The sequence below is a fragment of the Pinus tabuliformis genome, chromosome 5_2, assembly GCF_031772625.1.
Source record: "Pinus tabuliformis cultivar Carrire ecotype Pingquan chromosome 5_2, CPIR1, whole genome shotgun sequence".
In the NCBI taxonomy this organism is placed as follows: Eukaryota; Viridiplantae; Streptophyta; class Pinopsida; order Pinales; family Pinaceae; genus Pinus; species Pinus tabuliformis.
The window spans coordinates 24,444,765-24,467,174 of NC_142306.1; the positions used below are offsets into that span (position 1 = coordinate 24,444,765).

General features: G+C 45.7%; 1 non-coding gene and 2 pseudogenes across 1 annotated transcript; all 3 read left to right on the top strand.

The window, feature by feature from the left end:
• The first annotated feature begins 3,357 nt into the window (after window positions 1-3,357).
• On the top strand, window positions 3,358-5,108 carry LOC149157448 (18S ribosomal RNA; annotated as a pseudogene).
• A 2,619-nt stretch (window positions 5,109-7,727) lies between these two features.
• LOC149157449 (5.8S ribosomal RNA) lies at window positions 7,728-7,881 on the top strand. Its single transcript, XR_016262088.1, has one exon. It is a non-coding gene; the product is annotated as a 5.8S ribosomal RNA (ribosomal RNA).
• Window positions 7,882-8,128: 247 nt separating this feature from the next.
• Window positions 8,129-12,563, top strand: LOC149157450 (25S ribosomal RNA; annotated as a pseudogene).
• Window positions 12,564-22,410: the final 9,847 nt, after the last annotated feature.

The following is a 22,410-nucleotide window of genomic DNA, read 5'->3' on the forward strand; positions in this document are numbered from 1 at the left end:
GTGATCAGTTTTCTTTTCGTGTGAAAGGTGGGTTGGTAATTGTGTTGTTTTTTCAGGTTTGCCTGAAAAGATGGCCTTGGGTCATTTGTAGGGTGGCGGATTTTCATCTTCTCTCCATCCCGACTCGGTAGAACATGTGTGGTAATGTTGGCCATTCTTGTCCCGGGATGCATATGTGAAAAAATCCCCTTCTACTCTCCAAGCTCTTGTAGTTGTATGGGTTGTTGTGGTGTGGCTCCCATGTTCGTTTTGGTTCCTCGTGCCCATCCAAATGATATAAGTGACAAGTTTTCTTTCCGTGTGAAAGGTGGGTTGGTAATTGAGTTTTTTTTTCAGGCTTGCCTGAATGATGGCCTTGGGTCATTTGTAGGGTGGCAAATTTTCATCGTCTCTCCATCCTCAATTGGTAGCACATGAGTGGTAATATTGGCCATGCTCGTCTTGGGAGGCATATGTGAACAATTCCCCTTATTATCTCTAAGTTCTTGGAGTTGTATGGGTTGTTGTGGTGTGGCTCCCTAGCTCATCCTGGTCCCCTTGTGCCCATCCAAATGACACAAGTGACAAGCTTTCTTTTCGTGTGAAAGGTGGGTTGGTAATTGAGTTGTTTTTCTGGGTTTTCCTGAACGATGGCCTTGAGTTGTTTGTAGGGTGGCCGATTTTCATCTTCTCTCCATCCCCACTCGGTAGCACATGAGCATTAATGTTGGCCATGCTTGTCTCGGGAGGCATATGTGAACAATTCCCCTTCTACTCTCTAAGTTCTTGGAGTTATATGGGTTGTTGTGGTGTGGCTCCCTGGCTCATCCTAGTCCACTCGTGCCCATCTAAATGATACAAGTGACATGTTTTCTTTTCATGTGAAAGGTGGGTTGGCAATTGAGTTGCTTTTTCTGGTTTGCCTGAATGATGGCCTTGGGTCATTTGTAGGGTTGCCAATTTCAATCTTCTCTCCATCCCCACTCAGTAGCACATGAGCGGTAATGTTGGCCATGCTCATCCCGAGAGGCATATGTGAACAATTCCCATTCTTCTCTCTAATTTCTTGGACTTGTATGGGATGTTGTGGTGTGGCTCCCTAGCTCATCTTGGTCCCTCGTGCCCATCCAAATGATACAAGTGATAGGTTTTCTTTCTATGTGAAAGGTGGGTTGGTAATTGAGTTATTTTTTGAGGTTTTCCTGAATGATGGCCTTGGGTCATTTGTAAGGTGGCCAATTTTCATCTTCTCTCCTTCCCCACTCTGTAGCACATGAGCCTTTATTGTTGTGGTCCCAGATGGAAACCCCAAAACTCCGTCGTGACTATGTCGTTGTCATGCCCCTCGGTTGTTGTGAATAGAAAATTTTGATTGGGATGGGAAGCCATGTGTGGCTCCATTGAAATTGGCTCCTCGTTATATTGTTCACCTCCTCCCTATTTGGTGGGGAGGGTTTTGATTTTCGTGTGAAAGGTGGGTTGGTAATTGAGTTGGTTTTTCAGGTTTGCCTCAAGAATGGCCTTGGGTCGTTTGAGGGTGGTAGATTTTCATCTTCTGCCCATACCCATTCGGTAGAAAATGAGCAGTAATGTTGGTCATTCTTGTCCCCAGAGGCATATATGAACAATTCCCCTTCTGCTCTATGTTCTCAGAGTTGTATGGGTTGTTATGGTGTGGCTCCCTGTGACGACTAGCCTCTTCATTGTTCGACTGTTTTTGGTATCGGTTTCTTGTGCTTGTACTCTTTCTGTGTTGGCATTGTTGGTTGAGATGCATACATTTAAGAGTAACGTGGAAGGCTTTTGGTTGTAAACCACCTACCCTCCCTCTTTCTTGCTTTTTCCATCGGGCAATGTGAGCTGTTGTTCTCCTTATTGTAAAGTTAAGGGTTGGCATTCCTTTCAACGTGCACATCATCCGTGGTTGCGTTGGCTTTTAGGTTTTCATAGATGTGTTGGCCCATATGTTTGATCAAGTGGTCAGATATTTCCTTGCATCTCGTGTGCATGGCAGGATTTTGCGGTTGGAAATGTTAAGTCACAATGTTTATGGGAATTTGTTGTTTCAATTGTGTATGTGCTCGTGGTCCAGTGGGGAGGAGGCTTGCTACGTCAATGGTGGGGGCTATCTGGAAGAAGTATTTCAATGTGGAATGCTTTGACCTCCCTCTTATATGTGGAGGTGGCCGTAGGTGAAAATTATTCATTGTCAAGTTGGTAAAGCTGTGGGCAATCTCCTAGGTTGCTTGTACGTAGGGTGTGTGGGGTGCGGAGCTACCCGATCCCTCCTCCTATTTCGATATGTTCTTGTATTGCGTAGCGAGCCTCTTGATTTGCATTTATTTCCTTCCTTTTCCTTCACATTGTGTTTGCCTTAGGAATTCAAGTGATCGAGGTCCACCATTATTGCTGTCCGGGTGGACTCCTAGGTGGCTTCAATGCAGGTCGGGGAGGGTTGGGGGGCATTTCTAAGAGAGGTTGTGGGCTCGGTTGGTCTTGTTTTATTTCCTTCCATTTCCCTTGCATTGAGGTTGTCATAGGCGATCATGCGATCGAGATCCATCATTGTTGTTGTCCGAGTGGACTCCTAGGTGGCCTGTCTGTGGGGAGGGGAGGGTTGGGGGCCTTTTGTAGGGGAGGTTGCAGGCTCGGTTTGCCTTGTATTATTTCCTTCCCTTGCATTTGTGTTGAGGCTGCCACACGCGATCATCCGATTGAGGTCCACTATTGCAGCTGTCCGAGTGGGCTCCTAGGTGGCATCGATGCGGGGCGGGGAGGTTTGTATGGCCTCTCTATGATAGGATTTGTAGTTGGTCATCCTCTTTTTATTTCCTTCCCTTTCCTTTGCATCGAGGTTGCGTCAAGCAATCAGGAGATCGAGGTCCATTGTTGCTACTGTCTGGGTGGATTCCTAGGTGGCCTCGGTGTGGTGTGGGGAGGGTTGGGGCTCATTTATAATATAGAGGTTGCATGGTTGGTTTTTCTCCATTTATTTCCATTTCATCGAGGCTGCCACAGGCGATTGGGAGATTGACATCCACCATTGATGATGTCTGAGTGACCTCCTAGGTGGCCTCAGTATGGGGCGTCAAGGATTTAAAAGGCATTTCTAAGGGAGTGGGTAAGTGATCGCTTGTTTTCTTGTTGGTTGGGGCATGGTTGCAAAATCTGAAGTCACCTTGCTGTGTTGTGACTTGGAAAGTATACCCATTTGTTCTCCATGTCCTTGGCATGTTGCATGTGCTTCCTTCTTGGGATGCAAGAGGTGTAAGGCATAAGAGTTTTACATGATATTTTGATATCTCTTTGACTTTATGGGTGTTCAGGATGGCTCTTGGTAAGAGAGCACCTGAAATGCCCTATGAAGTGGGAGGGTGCTACCTGGTTGATCCTACCAGTAGTCATATGCTTGTGTCAAATATTAAGCCATGCATGTCTAAATATGAATTAATTCAGACTGTGAAACTATGGATGGCTCATTAAATCAGTTATAGTTTTTTTTATTGTACCATACTACTTGGATAACCATAGTAATCCTAGAGCTAATACATGCACCAAGTCCTGAATCTTTGGAAGGAATGATTTTTTTAGATAAAAGGCCGGCACAGGCTTGCCTGCTTCTCTGATGAATCATGATAACTCGATGGATCACACAAACCTTATGCTAGGGATGATCCATTCAAATTTCTGCCCTATCAACTTTCGATCATATGATAGAGGCCTACCATGGTGGTGACGGGTGACAAAGAATTAGGGTTCGATTCCAGAGAGGGATCCTGAGAAATGGATACCACATCCAAGGAAGGAATTAGGTGTGCAAATTACCTAATCCTGACATTGGGAGGTAGTGACAATAAATAACAATATTGGGCTCATCGAGTCTAGTAATTGGAATGAATACAATCTAAATCCCTTAACGAGGATCCATTGGAGGGCAAGTCTGGTGCTAACATTCGTGGTAATTCTAGATCCAATAGTGTATATTTAAGTTGTTGCAGTTAAAAATCTCATAGTTGTATCTTAGGTCATAACGGTCGGTCCACCTACTCAGTGTGCACCTGCCCTTCCGTCCCTTTTTTCGATAGCGTGCTCCTAGCTTTAATTGGTTGGGTCATAGCTCCAGCGCTATTACTTTGAAAAAATTAGAGTGCTCAAAGCAAGCTTATGCTCTGAATACATTAGCATGGAATAACTTGATAGGAGTCTGGTCCTATCATATTGGCCTTCGAGACAGGAGTAGTGATTAATAGGGATTGTTGGGGGCATTCGTATTTCATTGTCAGAGGTGAAATTCTTGGATTTATGAAAGACAAACCACTATGAAAGAATTTTCCAAGGATGTTTTCATTAATCAAGAATGAAAGTTGGGGGCTCAAAGACAATCAGATACCATCCTAGTCTCAACCATAAATGATGTTGACTAGGGATCGGTAGATGTTTCTCTAAGGACTCCGCCAGCACATTCTAAGAGATTAGAGTGTTTGGGTTCTGGGGGGAGTATGGTCACAAGGCTGAAACTTAAAGGAACTAATGAAAGGGAACCAGCAGGAGTGGAGCCTGTGGATTAATTTGATTCAACACGGGGAAACCTACCAGGTCCAGAGATAGTAAGGATTGACAAATTGAGAGCTCTTTCTTGATTCTATGGGTGGTGGTGCACAGTCGTTCTTAGTTGGTGGAGTGATTTGTCTGGTTAATTTCGATAACAAACAGGACCTCAGCCTGCTAACTAGATACACGGAGGTTCCCCTTCACAACCATCTTCTTAGAGGGATTATGGCCATTTAGGCCATGGAAGTTTGAGGCAATTACAAGTTTGTGATGAAATAGATGTTCTATGCTGCACGCGTGCTACACTAATGCAGCCAACAAGTTTTTCTTCCTGGATCGAGAGGATCGGGAAATATTCTCAAATTGCATCATGATGGGGATAGACCATTGCAATTATTGGTCTTCAACGAGGAATTCCTAGTAAGCGCATGTCATCAACTTGTGTTGACTATGTCCCTACCCTTTGTACACACCGCCCGTCGCTCTTACTGATTGAATGATTCGGTGAAGTGTTCATATTTAGAGGAAGGAGAAGTCGTAACAAGGTTACCGTAGGTGAACTTGTGGTAGGATTATTGATAGCAGGGGTTTTCTTTTTTGGTTCGGGTTGCTTGGGTTTCGATTGCAATGTGGGACTGTGCGGTGTGTCTCTAGGGGAGCGGGTTTGGTGTTTGTGGGAACATTGTTGGTTGCTTGTCTTGAGGTAACGCTTGTTTTTTCGTGTCTGTGCTTGCAAGCCATGCTTGTGCTTGTCCCATGCATCCTTTGTTTTTCTTCCCCCAATGCGTTTCTATAGGGGGTTCGGAGGCTTTTTTCTTGGGAGCCCTTCTGACAATATATTCGGTTGGGCATGGTTTCTGTAGTTGAGGTGCTTGGGAAATACAATGGATAAATTTAGACTCATTCGTAGCAGTGGTGCTTAGCCTTTTGTTTGTTGGAAGGCATGGGCCAAGGGTGTGGGCCTCCATAGTTGGTTCTCTTGAAAAGGCAGCGGTGGTTGATGTGTTGCTTGGGTGAGCTTTTTTTGTTGGTGGTTGGGTCGAGGGAGTGGTTGCACATGCGCCTGGTAGATAAAACCTTCTGTGAGGGGAAATTGTTGGGGTGGGGTAAGTATGGGATGGATGAAGAGTGGTTCAACCTGTTGGGATGGCCACCCTATTCCTCCCCACCAATGGTCATGAGGGTGGCAATCTTATCTCAATCCTTTACCATCAAGGGAATTCCTCATCCTCTTGTGAGCCACTCCCCTTCTACGGAAAAAAGAAGTAGCGGGTTGTGTCTTTGTTCCTCCCTTTGGATTGTTAGTTTTTTGTGGGATTTGGTCATTTCTTTGTTTTTTGGTGTGTGCTTTATGAACGTCCCTCTCTTTAGTGTCCTTGCACCATCGATGTATTTGTGGTCCGTGGCTTTCTCCAGCATTGAGTGTTGGCCCATGACAACTCCTCTTTGGAGTTTGATTCTTGACCCCCATTGACTTTCTCGCTGGAAAGGTTGTTGGGTGTTTTGTACACGGAGGGGTGCAATAGCAGGGTGGGTTTGTTATTAGTAGTCTATTTGTTGTTTGAAGCCTTTTACCGGGTTGGGGGGCTATTTACCTCTCCGTAACATGCCACAGACACTGGTCTCATCACAACCCTTGTCTTTTCTAGTGGTCAAGTTTAGGTTGTTATTTATTTTCTTGGTTGTTTGATTGTTGCTTGTTATGTTGTAAGCTAGAAAGGATGTTGTGCCATAATGTATGTGGGAGGGTGTGAAGAGGTGGGATGATTTTTTATTGGGTGCCTTGTTTGATTTCTTTTTGGTTAGCAGACATCTACTCAGTGTGATGTTGAGCTTCTCTCTTTTCTTGGGATCTTTGTTTCTTTGGTGTTGTTTTCTTCCCTTCTTCCTTTTGCCCCTACCTTTATGGAGAAGAGGTGTGATTGTTGTGGATTGGTGTTTGGGAAGGATGAAAAGTAGTGTGAGTTCTCGGGGTGGCCACCCTAGTCCTTCTCGACTACTATCCCTTGCATATCCCCCCTTTTTCCGAAGGCATGGGGTTTGGGAAGCTTGTTCTCTGTTTGAGCCTCCCCTTGTGAGCCGGTAGCCACATTTGATATCTCTTGCTTTCATGTTGTTTTCTTCCCTTTCTATTTTTGGCCCATAGCTTTACAGAGAAAAGGTGGGATTGTTGTGGATTGGTGTTCAAGAAGGACAAAAAGTAATGCGAGTTCCAGGGGTGGTCACCCTAGTCCTTCTCGCTTGTCGTCCCCTACAGTACCCCCCTTTTTGCCAAGGCATGGGGTTAGGGAAGCTTGTTCTCCATTTGAGCCTCCCCTAGTGATCCGGTAGACACGTTTGATATCTCTCTTCCTTTCATGTTGTTTTATTCCCTTCTTCCTTTTGGCCCCTAGCTTTACGGAGAAAAGGTGGGATTGTTGTGGATTAGTGTTCAGGAAGGACGAAAAGCAGCGTGAGCTCCCAGGGTGGCCACCCTAGTCCTTTTCGATCGTCGTCCCCTGTAGTTCCCTCCTTTTTGCCAAGGCATGGGGTTGAGGAAGCTTGTTCTCTCTTTGAAGCCTCCCCTTGTGAGCTGGTAGCCATGGTTGATATTCCTTTCTTTCATGTTGTTTTCTTCCCTTCTGCCTTCTGGCTCCTCGCTTTATGGAGAAAAGGTGGGATTGTTGTGAATTAGTGTTTGGGAAGTACAAAATGCAGTGCAATCTCCCAGGGTGGCCACCCTAGTCCTTCTTGAACGTCGTACCTTTCAATTACCCACTTTTTGTGAAGGCACGAGGCTTGGGAGGCTTGTGCTTTGTTTGAGCCTCCCCTTGTGAGCCGGTAGCCATGTTTGATCTCTATTTCTTTCACCTTGTTTTCTTCCCTTCTTCCTTTTGGTCCCTAGCTTTATAGAGAAAAGGGGAAATTGTTGTGGACAGGTGTTCGAGAAGGATTAAAAGCAATACGAGCTCCCGGGGTGGCCACCATAGTCCTTCTTGATTGTTGTTCCATGCATTTCCCCCCTTTTTGCGAGGTCATGGGGCTCAGGGAGATTTTTCTCTATTTGAGCCCCCTCCTGTGAGGGGGGTAGACACTTGTGTTTCTCTTTCTTTCATGTGTTTTTCTTCCTTTCCTCCTTTTGGCCCTTAGCCTCACATTTGTTGTGGAGGGTGCCCCTATTCAGTGTTGTGGTGGATTTTTCGGTAATATGTGGAAATGACTCTTGGTAACAGATAGCTCGGCTCTTGTTACGATGAAGAACGTAGCGAAATGCGATACTTAGTGTGAATTGTAGAATCCTGTGAATCATCGAGTTTTTGAACACAATTTGGACTCGAGGCCTCGGTCGAGGGCATGTCTGTTTGGGCATCGAATCCCATTCAAATGCACTCCCTACAATATGTTAGGGAGCAACAGAGTTGGTCATGCATGCCTAGTGCAGTGCGGTTCGCTGAAATACCTCAAGTGATGTTTCGTGGCATACGTCGGTGAGTGGTGATGTTGCCCCCTTGGATGGGCAATTGGCATTAGCTGATGCGGCCTTTGTGTGGCAACACTCGAACTTGCTTTGCTCTCTCTTGTCCTCCCATTAGGTAGGGCGAATTTAGCTTCAACTTTGCGACCTCAGCTCAGGCGAGAACACCTACTAAGTTTAAGCATATAATCAAGCAAAGGAAAAGAAACTTACAAGGATTTCCATAGTCGTGGTTAGCGAACCAAGAAGAGCCCAACATGAAAATTGGGTGGCAGCATCACCTGAATTGTAGTCTATAGAAGTGACCTCAGTGGTGACCCTGGGCCAAGTCCCTTGGAAGGGGGCACCTGAGAGGGTGATAGCCCTGTCGGGCTGGGACCCTGTTGCATCATGAGGCATTGTTGATGAGTTGGGTTGTTTGGGAATGCATCCCTAATTGGGTGTTAAACTCCGTCCAAGGCTAAATACGGGCGAGAGACTAATAGTGAACAAGTACAGCGAGGGAAATATGAAAAGGAATTTTAAAAGAGAGTTAAATAGTGCTTTAAATTACTGAGAGGGAAGTGGATGGAGGGTGTCAATGTGTCTCAGTCAGATGTGGAACGGCTCAGGCTGGTCCGCCGCTTGACTTGAGGTGAAAACCAACACGGGTTGCTGCATCATCACAAGTGTGGGTGGATTACTTCCTATCAGTTTTCCATTGTAGTGGTAGAGGAATGAAGCGTGCAACCTTGTGGTGGGCCATGTGCACCTGCACACTCGTGGTGTTGGTTTGTTATAGACATTTTTGTGCCTTACAGCTCTAAGCATGAAATGTCCGTAAACCAAGGGATCCAAAGTCCCTAAAAGTGTTGTTCCTGCCCCTAAAGGAACAAGGTCAACAAACTACAGCTTCTCCCAGAATTTCTCCACCAGAAACTGCTCAGAATCAGTCAAACCGGGATCATTTCAGTTGCTCCACTAGCTACCTGCGTTGCATAGCACCCTAGTACACTAGCTAGGTGCGTTGCAACGCACCTAAATGCACTACCAGGGTGCGTTGAGTGGGAAATGACAAATGGTAGTGCCATTCCTCGAGGTGTAAAGACAATGGAAGCTTCCAGAATCTTCCTCCATGACACTTGCCTCACTGAGTTCGACCAAGGATGAGTAAGAGGCTCTCAGCCTCCAAGTGGAAGCAAGAACTGACAGAGAAAGGACACTAGTCAGATGACAAGCTGACTCATCCTCTTTGCATACATCTATATATGGATCCCTCATCCCAGAGATCCAAAGGCTGGAATTTTGTACATTGCAGAGAATTGTTGTTGGTTTTCAGATTGAGATCAGTGCATTGGGTGATTTATGCTTTGTTGGAGGTGAAGAAGGGATTCCTTTGCTGGGAGGTTGATGCTGGATCGGGACTCACTTGGTTGTATCTCCTCCTGGATCTTCTTGTTATATCAATAAAACTATTTGAGTTTCTCCTACATGCTTGTGTATCATTGATGTTTGTCGCATTAGTATGTTTAGCTTAAATCTTATCCTAAGCTATTTATGAATATAAATCCATGTATTTGTGTAGTTTTCCTCTTCTGTGATCTTGCAGGAACTTGGTGAAGCTGGGCAAGTAAGGGAGCAGGTAGCTGGAAGCTGTCAAAAAGGAGAGAGATTGGATCAAAGGACTAGCGCAAGACACAGGTTGGTTCATCCTACTCCTCTTAATTTATAGTTCATAAAGAAGAATAAAAAAGTAGTTTTCTCTGTTTGTTGCTAAGGCACTGTCACACCTTAGGTGGATAGGGTCGTTCTGAATAGACACTTTTCCCCACAACATGGTTGGCAAGATTTCCATTTGACCCGTCTTGAAACACGGACCAAGGAGTCTAACATGTGTGCAAGCCGGTGGGTTTAAAAACTTGTAAGGCACATGGAAGCTGACGGACGAGATCCCCTCTCTGGGCGGGTGCATCATCGACTGACCTTGAGCTTATGCGAAGGGTTCGAGTGTGAATACACCTGTTGGGACACGAAAGATGGTGAACTATGCCTAAGCAGGGTGAAGCCAAAGGAAACTCTAGTGGAGGCTTGTAGTGAAACTGACATGCAAATCATTTTTCTGACTTGGGAATAGGGGCGAAAGACTAATCAAACCATCTAGTAGCTAGTTTCCTTCGAAGTTTCCCTCAGGATAGCTGGAGCTCACGCGTGAGTTTTATCAGGTAAAGAAAATGATTAGAGGCATCGGGAGCGTAATGTCCTCGATCTATTCTCAAACATTAAATAGGTAAGAGGATGCAGCTACTCCATTAAGCCATGCTATGGAATCGAGAGCTCCAAGTGGACCATTTTTGATAAGCAAAACTGGCGATGCGAGATGAACTAAAAGTTGAGTTATGGTGCCGAATTTCACGCTAACCTAGATCCCAGAAAGGGTGTTGGTTGATTAAGACAACAGGACGATGGTCATGGAAGTCAAAATCTGCTAAGGAGTGTGTAACAACTCACCTGCCGAATCAACTAGCCCCAAAAATGGATGGTGCTAAAGCGCGAAACCTATACTCGACTACCGAAGAAATTTCCTGGCTCTGATGAGTAGGAGGACATGGGGGTCATTGAGAAACCTCAAGTGTGAGCTTGGGTGGATCAGCCCCCGGTGTAGATCTTGGTGGTAGTAGCAAATATTCAAATGAGAAGTTTGAAGATTGAAGTGGGAAAAGTTTCCATGTGAATAGCACTTGGACATGGGTTAGTCGATCCTAAGAGATGGTGAATCCTTGTATCAAGGGTGCACTCTGCATGAGAATCGAAAGGGAATTGGGTTAATATTCTTGAACTGGGACATGGTGGCAGGAAACAACGTTAGGAAATCTGGAGATGTCGTCGGGGGCCCCAGGAAGAGTTATCTTTTCTTTTTAACAACTTTCCCACCCTAGAATCGGTTCATCCAGAGATAGGGTCCAGCAGCTGGAAGAGAACCACACATCTTGCGATGTCCGGTGCACCCTTGGCATCCCTTGAAAATCTATAGGACCAAGTACCATTCATCTCCGATCGTACTCATAACCGCATCAGGTCTCCAAGGTGAATAGTCTCTGGTCAATAGAACAATGTAGGTAAGGGGAGTCGGAAAAATGAATCTATAACTTCAGGAAAAGGATTGGCTCTGAGGGCTGGGCCTATGGGTCTGTGCCCCCAACTTGTGGGTTGTTGGTAGTCTGCCCGAGCTACTCTCACAGCAAGGGTGGGCAGTCAATAGTTTGCCCGAGCTGCTCTCAGGGCAAGGGTAGGCAGTCGCATGCCGATTGGGCTACGGGTGTAGAATGCCCCCTGCGAATGCTGACGCAATGTGATTTCTGCCCAGTGCTCTGAATGTTAAAGTGAAGAAATTCAACCAAGTGTGGGTAAATGGTGGGAGTAACTATGACTCTCTTAAGGTAGCCAAATGCCTCGTCATCTAATTACTGATGCACATGAATGGATTAACAATATTACCACTGTCCCTATCTACTATCTAGCGAAACCATAGCCAAGGGAATGGGCTCGGCAGAATCAGCAGGGAAAGAAGACCTTGTTGAGTTTGACTCTAGTCCGACTTTGTGAAATGACTTGAAAGGTGTAGAATAAGTGGGAGACATTTTCAGCACAAGTGAAATACCACTACGTTTAACGTTATTTTACTTATTCTATGGTGCAGAGATGGGGCACTGCCCTTGTTTTTCTCCTTAAGGCACGTTTTGGCGGGTTGATCTGGGTGGAAGACATTGTCAGGTGGGGAGTTTGGCTGCAGTGGCACATATGTTAAATGATAATACAAGTGTCCTAAGATGAGCTCTATGAGAACAAAAATCTCATGTGGAGCGAAATGGTAAAAGCTCATTTGATTTTGATTTTTAGTACAATTACAAACTGTGAAAGCATGGCCTATTGAACCTTTAGATTTTCAAAATTTGAAGCTAGAGGTGTTAGAAAAGTTACCACAGGGATAACTAGCTTGTGGCAGCCAAGCGTTCATAGCGACGTTGCTTTTTGATCCTTCGATGTCAGCTCTTCCTATCATTGTGAATTAGAATTCACCAAGTGTTGGATTGTTCACCCACCAATAGGGAACGTGAGCTAGATTTAGACTGTCATGAGACAGGTTAGTTTTACCCTACTGATGAACCGCACTAAAATAGTAATTCAACTTAGTACGAGAGGAACCGTTGATTCACACAATTGGTCATCACACTTGGTTGAAAATCCAGTGGTGTGAAGCTACCATGTGTCAGATTATGACTGAATGCCTCTAAGTCAGAATCCATGCTAGAAGCGGTGCATGTCACTCTTCGACTGTATCTTGACCCATAGTAGGGGTGTCGTTTTGTCGCCCCTAGGGGCCCATGCCATTTTCAATCTGTGACCATGAAGCACCTCAGTCGAGATAGCTTTGAAGTTTAATTCCAAATTCTCTCTTGTCATAAACAAATCTGAACAACCCTCCCACTCTTGCATCTTTGCCTCTTCCTCTAGACGACAATTTTTTACTGCTTGGGGGCAGGAAATTTGGGGTTTCCACACCGCGATGAAAAGGCACTAAAGCCCAGGAAAATTGGGGTTTCCATGTCACACTCTAGCACCCAAAATTTTGGGGTTTCCATGTTGTGCCCTGGTGCCCAAAATTTGGGGTTTCCACGTTGCGATGAAAAAGGCACCCAGGCATGGGAAAAATTGGGGTTTCCATGCCATGCCCCAGTGCCTAAGCATGGGAAAAATTGGGGTTTCCATACCGTGCCCGGGTGCCCAGAATTTTGGGTTTCCACTTGGTGCCTAAAATTTTAGGCTTCTACCCAGCGCAAAAAAATTTGGGGTTTCCATGTCGCGCCCAAAATTTGGGGTTTCCACCCAGCACCTAAAATTTGGAGCTTCCACCTGGCGCAAAAAAGTTTGTGGTTTCCATGTCGCACCCAAAATTTGGGGTTTCCATGTCATGCCCAAAATTTGGGGTTTCCACCCGGCGCCTAAAATTTGTGGCTTTTGCCTAGTGCAAAAAAATTGGGTGTCCATGTCACGCCCAAAATTTGGGGTTTCCAAGTCACGCCCCGGTGCCCAAACCTGGGGAAACTTGTGGTTTCCATGTCACGCCACGACCGAAATTGGCAGCACCCAAGCTTGTGGAAACTTGGAGTTTCCATGTCGCGCCCTGGCGCCCAAGGCTGGGAAACTTAAGGTTTCCATGTCGTGCCCTGGCACCCAAGCCTGGGAAACTTGGGGTTTCCATGTCACGCCATGACCGAAACCGGTGATGCCCAAGCCTAGGGAAACTTGGGGTTTCCATGTCACACCCTGGCGCCTAAATCTGGGAAACCTGGGGTTTCCATGTCGTGCCACGACCAAAACCGGGGACGCCCAAGTCTGGGGAAACTTGGGGTTTCCATGTCCACCCTTGATGGAAACATGGGTTTCCACATTTTACGGCATGATGGAAACGCGAGGTTTTCAACAATGCCCCAACATTGGGAACTTAGGGTTTTCATGATGATGCAAACTAGCTCACAAGTCTGGGGAACTTGGCGTGTTTCGAAACCACTGCCCAAGTCTGGGGAACTTGTGATTTCCATGTTGCGGCGCGGCCGGAACCACCAATGGAAACCACCCAAGTCTGGGAAACCTGGGGTTTCCATGTCGCAGCACACCCTGAATTGCCCGAGAGTCTGTGGAAATTCGAATTTCCATGTCGTGGGGCGATGAAAAGCTGCAAAAGTCAAGGGAACTCAGGGAGTTCATTTCATGGTGCGATGGAACTACTACCCAATTTAGTGGACACACGGGGTTTCCATTTCGTGTCATGACAAAAATTGCTACCCAAGTCTGGGAAACACAGGGTTCCCATGTCGCTCGCACCATGGCTAAAATTGTCACCCAAGTCTAGGGAGCTTCGGGTTTCCATTTCATCATGCGACAGGGAATGGCTGCCCAAGTTTGGGGAGCTTTAGGTTTCCATGTCATCACGCAATAGGGAACGACTGCCCAAGTATACCAAACATGGGGCTTTCCATTTCGTGGCATGACAGAAACTGCCCAATTATGGGAAACTCAATGTCTTCCATGTCCCGCCACAGTAGAAACCACGACCTCAGTGTAGGGCACTCGGGTTTCCATGCCATGGAACAATAGAGAACCACCCATGACCATGGAACCCAGGGGATTTTGCTTTTTGGCATGAGGGAAACCACGTAATTCTGAAAACCTCTGGGGTCTCCATCTCACCCGAGCGAAAACCACGGCGTCAGTGCAGGGAACTTGGGTTTCCATGTCGCAACATGACTTCATGGTTTCCATGTTGTGGAATGATGAAGAACTACCTAAGTCTTACAAACTCAGGGTTTCCATTTCACGGTGGGGTGGAAATCGCTTGCCGGGTCTATCTCTGGAACTTGGGGTTTCCATGCCTTGTTTCGACGGGAGCCATCCAAGTGCGGGGAAAGCAGGGTGAGAGTTTGGTTATATGTGACTTGGGTGAGCGTTCTGTTATATGCGAAAACTTGGGATGGCTTTCACTTATGCGATACAGTGATGGGCGAACTCATAGTGGGCACGTCGTGTTGGGTAGGGTGCACGCCCCTTGATACGTGCACGATGGGTGAGTCACCCGTGAAAGATGCATGGGCAACCCTTTTTGGGTGCCTGGATGAAAGAGGTGACCATGTGTGGATGAGTTAGGATGAGGGTAGGTGTGCGACGTGCGACGACGAGTGTAATCAGCTAAGTGTTGGAGCCGACCCATGGGTGCGACGATGTGGTGGTTCGTTGGAATGGGGTGTGTCGAGGTTATGTGGTAGGTCAATCGGGCATGCATGTTGATGGAGCCATCCCTTGTTATCCCTGAGAGACATGGCCCTTGGGTGAAAGGATGTGTATTAGTAAGGAGGATTGCATTCATCGAAGGGACATCGAACTTAGACTTCCACATCGCAGAACAAGTGCGAAGGAAGGAGTTGGGCGAAAAAAGAAGGAAGAGAAGGACATGGGTAACAGGGCCGCACTAGCGGGCGGATTATAGCGGGCAGGTCAGACTTGGTAGTGTGGACAGGTAGAGTGAGGCAGGTTACCGACTGGGCAGGTAGGCTGGACAGTGTGCAGGCCATGTATCCTCACTATGGATCGCACTGATGGGCAGAGTTTGGGTGCCGTGGAATGGAAATTCAGGCGGACAGGTTCGCAGTTCAGGTGTGGAGTTGTGTCGTGCAGGCTGTGGGCAGTGTAGCATGACCACAGGACATGACAGGTTGAAAGAATAATTGAAGAAAATAAATTGATGGTAAGTTATTTTCGCTACATTGTTAAGAACACTTATTGGAAAATTGAGTGAGTGTTGAAGTAGGCGCAGACCGTGTACTCAAGTATTGGTAAAAGAAAAAAGTATGGCAGTGTCGCACCCACTTATGTGTAGTTGAAATACTACCACTAGGATAGGAGCATGACATGGGGTCTCCTAGTCCCTCCTCAACAAAATTCACCAAATCGTGGGGATCCTAGGGATTCCATGTCCCACCTTGTCGAAAGCCTCCCAAGTGTGGGAAATTTGGGGTTTCCATGTCTTGTCGTGATGGAATTCACCAGGTGCAATAAACTTGGTGTACATTGAGTCTACGACCTCACATCAAGAAAAAGGCTCGGTTGGTCAAGAGAATGAAGGTTTCTTCATTGGTAAAGGATCTTGCTAAGGATAAAAGGTTGGATTCTCTTCTAGAGCTAGTCCACCAAGGACTATCAAAAGTTGAAAGAAGGACACAGTGTTGGGGAACGAAGTGCCGAAGAAACAAAGTGCAGAGAGGAGGAAGGACTTGACTTGTGATTGGAGGATTCTTTTCAAGGGTCTAGGGCTTCGCAATGACAAATAAGAAGTTTCAATAAGAGAAATTTATGAAAGGGTTTTCCTCTCTGAGAGAGAGAGGTTTTGCTCTGGCAGAGAGCCAACATCTTATGTTCTTGTTCTTATGTTTTTGGCATAAGTTTGATGAAGTAAACACACATGCATTAATAAGAAGAGAGGAAGATTAAGATAACAAGATAAATTGTAAAAGAGCTTCACAAATTGTTATCAAGTCTAGAAGAATCCTCCTATACCCCATTTCCCCAGATTCTTCAACACGGTATTGGAGCTAAGGTAACACATGAAGGAAAGGGGATCTCAAGAACATCTGCAAGGTTGAAGCATCAAGTCAAGAAGTCTCGATCACATCAAGGACAAGAATTTATACCATCTATCATTCATCATGGAAGATTACAAAGCAAGAAGAAATGCCTTGTATAAAGGCACCTACAAGAAGAACAAATCAAAGAGGGACCTACATCAAGCTACACCATCTTGAAAAATGAAAGGCACTACGAGTCAAGTCATCAAGCAAGTCCATTTGAAGAAAGCGACTTTAAGAACATCAAGATCTAAGGAAGGTAATCCATCAAGTCTTTAAGAAGAAAGCAAGTTCACTACATCTCAAACTCTATCAAGTAAGTATATATCCCCTTTTGAGTATACCTCATTGTCTTTTTGCAAGGAAAGTAACAAATTGGTTGGGACTAGTACATGTCCAAAGTCCAATGATTTGGATGCCAAGAATATGGACACTAAAAAAGGGATTGTCCTAAACTTAAGAAGGACAACAACAACGAGAGAAAAAGGGAAGAAGCTCATGTAACTCAAGAAGTGAAAGAAGACGACAAGAAGCAAAAGAAGGAAGATTCTCCCATGACTAATTCAACCTCTTTGCTTAAAGTCTTCTTTCAAAGTTTTGAGTAGTATAGGAGCATATAGCAATAGAACAGATTGCATGGTTAAATATATCTTCTAGAATATAGGAGCATGTTGTAGATATAGCTCAAGATATTCACATAGAAGGAAAATACCTGTTACAGGGTCTCATCCACAATGAAAAAATGATTGATCATGATCAAAATTCTTAGAAGGCCTCCATGATCGAAGGAAGAAACATTTGCAAGGTAAGGGTCTTCAAGATCCTCTGATAGAATCTTCAAATAAGGTTCGTACATAAGGGGTTAGATGTCTCATTGGGAGTCCCATTTATGGGATTCAAGAAAGGATTATATACAGGCGAGAGCAGATGAAGAAAGAAAGGCTACACCAATCGAGGAGGACTATCAAATAAAGCTGAGATGATAAAAGAATAATCAAGATGAGGTATGTATGCACCAAAGTTTAAGTCATGTCATCATATATATTGGGTCATGGGAAAAGTTATAGAATCATGATCAAGAATAAAAGGATCTCTTTTGCCATTGATATGCTCGAAGGTATGTACTACAATGGAGTAAAGGTCAACATGAAGAAGTGCTCTCATAAGGAGTATAAGGTGGTTGATTAATAAATCCAAGAAGAAGTAAATGAAGAAAGAGATCAAGCATGTGAAGAACATCATGGTCACAAAGAATAACTATTTGACAAGATTCCTCAACATCTCTCGAAAGAAGGCATGGCAACTCTGACAAAGGAAGAAAAATATCAAAGAACCCTTGACACCTACGAAGGCCTTGGAGATAGTAAGGTGCAGATAGCTTATTCAACTCTACAAATATGTCATGATGAATATGCCAACCAACAAAAGCACCATTTGATGTTGAAGAAATATCACAATAAAGTCACGAGGGGCCACTAAATCAAAGTACGGGAACAAGAAAGTACAACTAAGCATCCATGTGATAAGTATTATGAAGGATAGACAAGATGAAAAAGTAGTAGCTAGATGGAAAAAAGGATTTGATATATATCAAGAAGGCCACTTTCCACAAATGGAGCAATGAAATGACAAACCAGGAGGGAAAGTGATCAATGGCTGGTACCCTGCCAAGAAGAAGTTCAAACAAAGACTTCATGACATCGAAGGAAAGAAGGAGATCAAGCAGCTAAAGGACCCACGAAGAAGACATTGTTGATGAATGGACAAGTCCCTAGCTAAGAGGGAGTTATAACAAGTTCCCAAATACAAAGGAGCTTGGGAAAGTTCCTTGTCAGAGAAAACTTGGGCATGTCTTCCTCAATCAAGGGGAACAGATAGACACAACATTCCTGTCTTCACTTGACAAGAAAGAATGGGAGGATTGGTTAATCATTTGTCATCTAATGCTCTTTGAGGATGTGTAGGGCATCCAAGACAAGAGTAGGCAAGAGGAGCAATATTCTTTGAGGGCTGGCAATGCAAGACAAGAATTGTCCTAGAAGGTCATACTCAGGGAACACCTGGGTGGGTATGTACCTTGAGAGACAATGACTAAGGTGTTTATAAGCCATTGGCCTTAACAGCATTGTGCTTTGATCTTATGAGAGATAAAGTTGTTAGTCAAAGCCTTGCTATGAAAAATGTTGGCTAATATGATGCTATAACAAATGGGTTGCCAATCCAGTTTCTCTTATGTGAATTATTCAAGATTGAAAAATATCCAAACGCCTTGTAATGATTGATGAATACCTCCCTAGTTAAGAGGGGGTGTTGATGAAAGTGTAACTAGGTTTGGTCTTCATAAATGTACTTTTGATATTTGTATTTATTCAAGAAAAGAAATATATATATATATATATATATATATATATATATATATATATATATATATATATATATATATATATATATTATATTATCATTGAGTTTCTTGCTCATTGAAATAGGCCTAGCACATTTTAAGTGTTATAGGTGAGTCAAAGAGTCAAAAGAAAATGTTGAAGACCTTAAGGGCATGTTACACTAGGTATATTTATGTATTAGAGTCAAAGATATTCCTACTCTCGTGCCTTCATTTGGGTCATGCACCCCTTCAAACCGCAAATTTCGTTCAGGCAAGCCAGGTCGTGCCGTGCCATGTCGTGTGCGGGTGCCTGGGCACACGTGGTCGTGCCGAAAATGATAAGTTGTGACCGCCCATGTGTCTTCTGCACGTTTGTGTGGCCCATTTGCCAAAGCTCCCTCGTGCCTTTATTCGGGTCATGCACCCATGAAAACCCCAAATTTCATTTGGTCAGGTCGGCTCACACAGGGCGAGTCGGCTGTGTCGTGTGTGGGTGCCCGAGCACATGTGGCTATGCCAAAAATTCTAAGTCGTCACCACCCATGTGTCTTTTGCACGTTCGTGTGACCTGTTTGAATGACTCTCCCTCATGCCTTCGTTCAGGTCATGCACGCATGGAAACCCCAAATTTCATTCGAGCCATTCACATGGAAACTCCAAATTTCATTTGGGCGGGTCAGGTCGTGTCTTGTGTAGGTGCCCGTGCAAACGCGTTTAGGTGAGTCAGGTCAGGTCATGTCGTGCCGTGTGTGGGTGCTTGGGAACATGTGGCCATGAAAAGAATGCTAAGACATGACTACCTGTGTGCCTTCTACACGTTCATGCAACCTATTTTCCTGATTCTCCCTCGTGCCTTCGTTCAGGTCGTGCACCCATGGAAACCCCAAATTTCATGCGGGCCGGTAGGGTTGTGCCATGCGTCGGTGCTCGAGCACACGTGGCAGTGCCAAAAATGCTAATTCATGGTCCCATGTGTGCCTTCTACATGTTCATGCGGCTCATTTACTCGACGCTCCCTTGCGCCTTCGTTCGGGTTGTGCACTGATGGAAACCCCAAATTTCATTTAGGTTGTGCACCCATGGAAACCCTGAATTTTGTTTGGGTTGGGTCATGTCATGTCATGTGTGGGTGCCCATGCAATCATGTTCGGGCGAGTTGGGTTGGCTTGCCAAGGGCCGGTCGGGTCGTGTCGTGCAATGTGTGGGTGCCCAGGCACGGGTGGCCATGCCAAAAAGGCTAAGTCGTGACCACCCTTATGTCGTCTGCACATTCATGCGGCCCATTTTCCAAACACTCCCTCGTGCCTTCGTTTGGGTCGTGCACCCATGGAAACCCAAAATTTCATTTGGTTTGTGCACCATGGAAACCCCAAATTTCGTTTGTGCGGATCGGGATCTGTCATGTGTGGGTGCTCGTACAAAAGCATTAGGGTGGTTCGAGTCGGGTCGGGTCGTGTTGTGTCATGTGAGGGCACCCAAGGCACACGTGGCCATATCAAAAATGCTAATTTGTGACCAGGGGTGGGCTTTGCTCATGTTCGTGCGACCTGTTTTCCCGACTCTCCCTTGTGCCTTTGTTTTGGTCATGTGTTAGAGCCCATGTACACTCGTTCGGGCGGGTTGTTTTCCATGTAAACTCGTTCAGGTAGGTCATTTGCCCATGTAAACATGTTTGGGTAGGTCGTTTACCTGTGTAAGTGTGTTCGGGAGGGTCATCTGTCATGTAAACTCATTCGGGCAGGTCATTTGAGGGTGCCCATTTAAACTCGTTCGGGTGAGTCATTTTCCATTTAAAATCATTCAGGCGGGTCGTTTTAGGGCACCTTTGTAAACTTGTTCTGGAGGGTCATTTTCCATGTAAAATCATTTGGGTGGGTCGTTTGAGGGTCATTTTCTGTGTAAACGCATTCGGGCGGGTCGTTTGAGGGCGCCTGTGTAAACTCGTTCGGGAAGGTCGTTTACCATGTAAACTCATTCAAGTGGGTTGTTTGAGGGTGGCCGTGTAAACTTGTTCGAACGAGTTGTTGGAGGGCACCCACGTAAACTCGTTTAGGCAGGTTGTTTTAGGCCACCCATGTAAACTCGTTCGGGCAGGTCATTTGAGGGCGCCTATGTAAACACGTTCGGGCGAGTCGTTTGAAGGTGGTCATGTAAACTTGTTTGGGTGAGTTGTTTCCCATGTAAAATCATTTAGGTGGGTCATTTTCCATGTAAAATCATTCGGGAGGGTCATCTGAGGGCATCTGCGTAAACTCGTTCGGTCATGTCATTCAGTGTGAAGGCACACTTGGGCACATGAGCCTGTATCAAAAATGCTAAGTTGTGACCTAGGGTGGGCTTTGTGCACATTTTGTAGCTCGCTTGCTTGGCTCTCCCTTATGCCTTTGTTTCGGTAGTGTGGGTGCCCATCTAAACTCGTCTAGGCAGGTCTTTTGAGGGTGTTCGTGTAAACTCGTTTGGGTGGGTCGTTTGAGGGCATCCATGTAAACTCGTTCAGGCAGGTCATTCGAGGGCATTCATGTAAACTCGTTCAGGCGGGTCATTTGAGGGTGTCTATGTAAACTTGTTCAGCCAGTTCGTTCAGGTGAGTCGTTTGAGGGCGTCCGTGTCAACTCATTCGTGCGAGTCGTTTGAGGGCATCCGTGTCAACTCGTATGGGTGGGTCATTTGAGGGCATCTATGTAAACTCGTTTGGCCGAGTCGTTCAGGTGGGTTGGGGGAGGACGTTCGTGTAATTGTTTGGGTGGGTTGGATGGGTTGGGGGAGGGCATTCGTGTGAACTCATTTGGGTGGGTTATTCAGTGTGAGGGTGCGCCCGTGCACACGAGCCCATATAAAAAATGTTGAGTTATGACCCGAGGTGGGATTTGTGCACGTTCTTGTAGCACGTTTTCCCGACTCTTCCTTGTGCCTTCATTTCGGTCATGTGGGTGCCCATGTAAACTTGTTCGGGTAGGTTGTTTGAGGTCGTCCGTGTCAAATTGTTTGGGCAGGTCGTTTGAGGGCATCCATGTAAACTTGTTTGGGCAGGTCGTTTAGGTAGGTCATTTGAGGGCATCTATGTAAACTTGTTTGGGCGGGTCGTTCAAGCAGGTCATTTAAGGTTGTCCATGTAAACTCATTCGAGTGGGTCAAGTGAGGGCGTTCATGTAACCTCATTCGGGTGGGTCGAGCGAGGGCGTCCGTGTAAAATCGTTCGGTTGGGTCGTTTAGTGTGAGGGTGCACCCAAGCACACAAGCCTAAATAAAAAATGCTAAGTTGTGACCCGGGGTGGGCTTTGTGCACGTTCGTGCAGCTTGTTTGCCTAGCTCTCCCTTGTCCCTTCGTTTTAGTCATGTGGGTACCAATGTAAACTAGTTCAGGCGGGTTGTTTGAGGGTGTCTGTGTCAAACCATTCGGGTGGGTCGTTTTAGGGCGTCCATGTAAACTCATTCAGGAGGGTCGTTTGAGGACGTCCGTGTAAACTTATTCGGACAAGCATTTGAGGGCATCCTTGTAAACTCATTAGGGTAGGTCTTTCGAGTCAGGTGAGGGCTTTCGTGTAAACACGTTCAGGTGGGTTGTGCGAGGGCATTTATGTAAACTAGTTCAGGCAGGTTGAGCGAGGGTGTCCGTGTAAACTCATTTGGTCGAGTCGTTCAATGTGAGGGTGCACCCGGGCACACGAGCCCATATCAAAAATACTAAGTTGTGACTCAGAGTGGGCTTTATCCACGTTTGTGCAGCTCGTTTGCCTGGCTCTCCCTTGTCCCTTCGTTTCAGTCATGTGGGCACCCATGTAAACTCATTTGAGTGGTTCATTTGAGGGCGTCCATGTCAACTCGTTCGGGCGGGTCGTTTAAGGGCATCCATGTAAACACGTTTGGGCAGGTCGTTCGGGCACGTT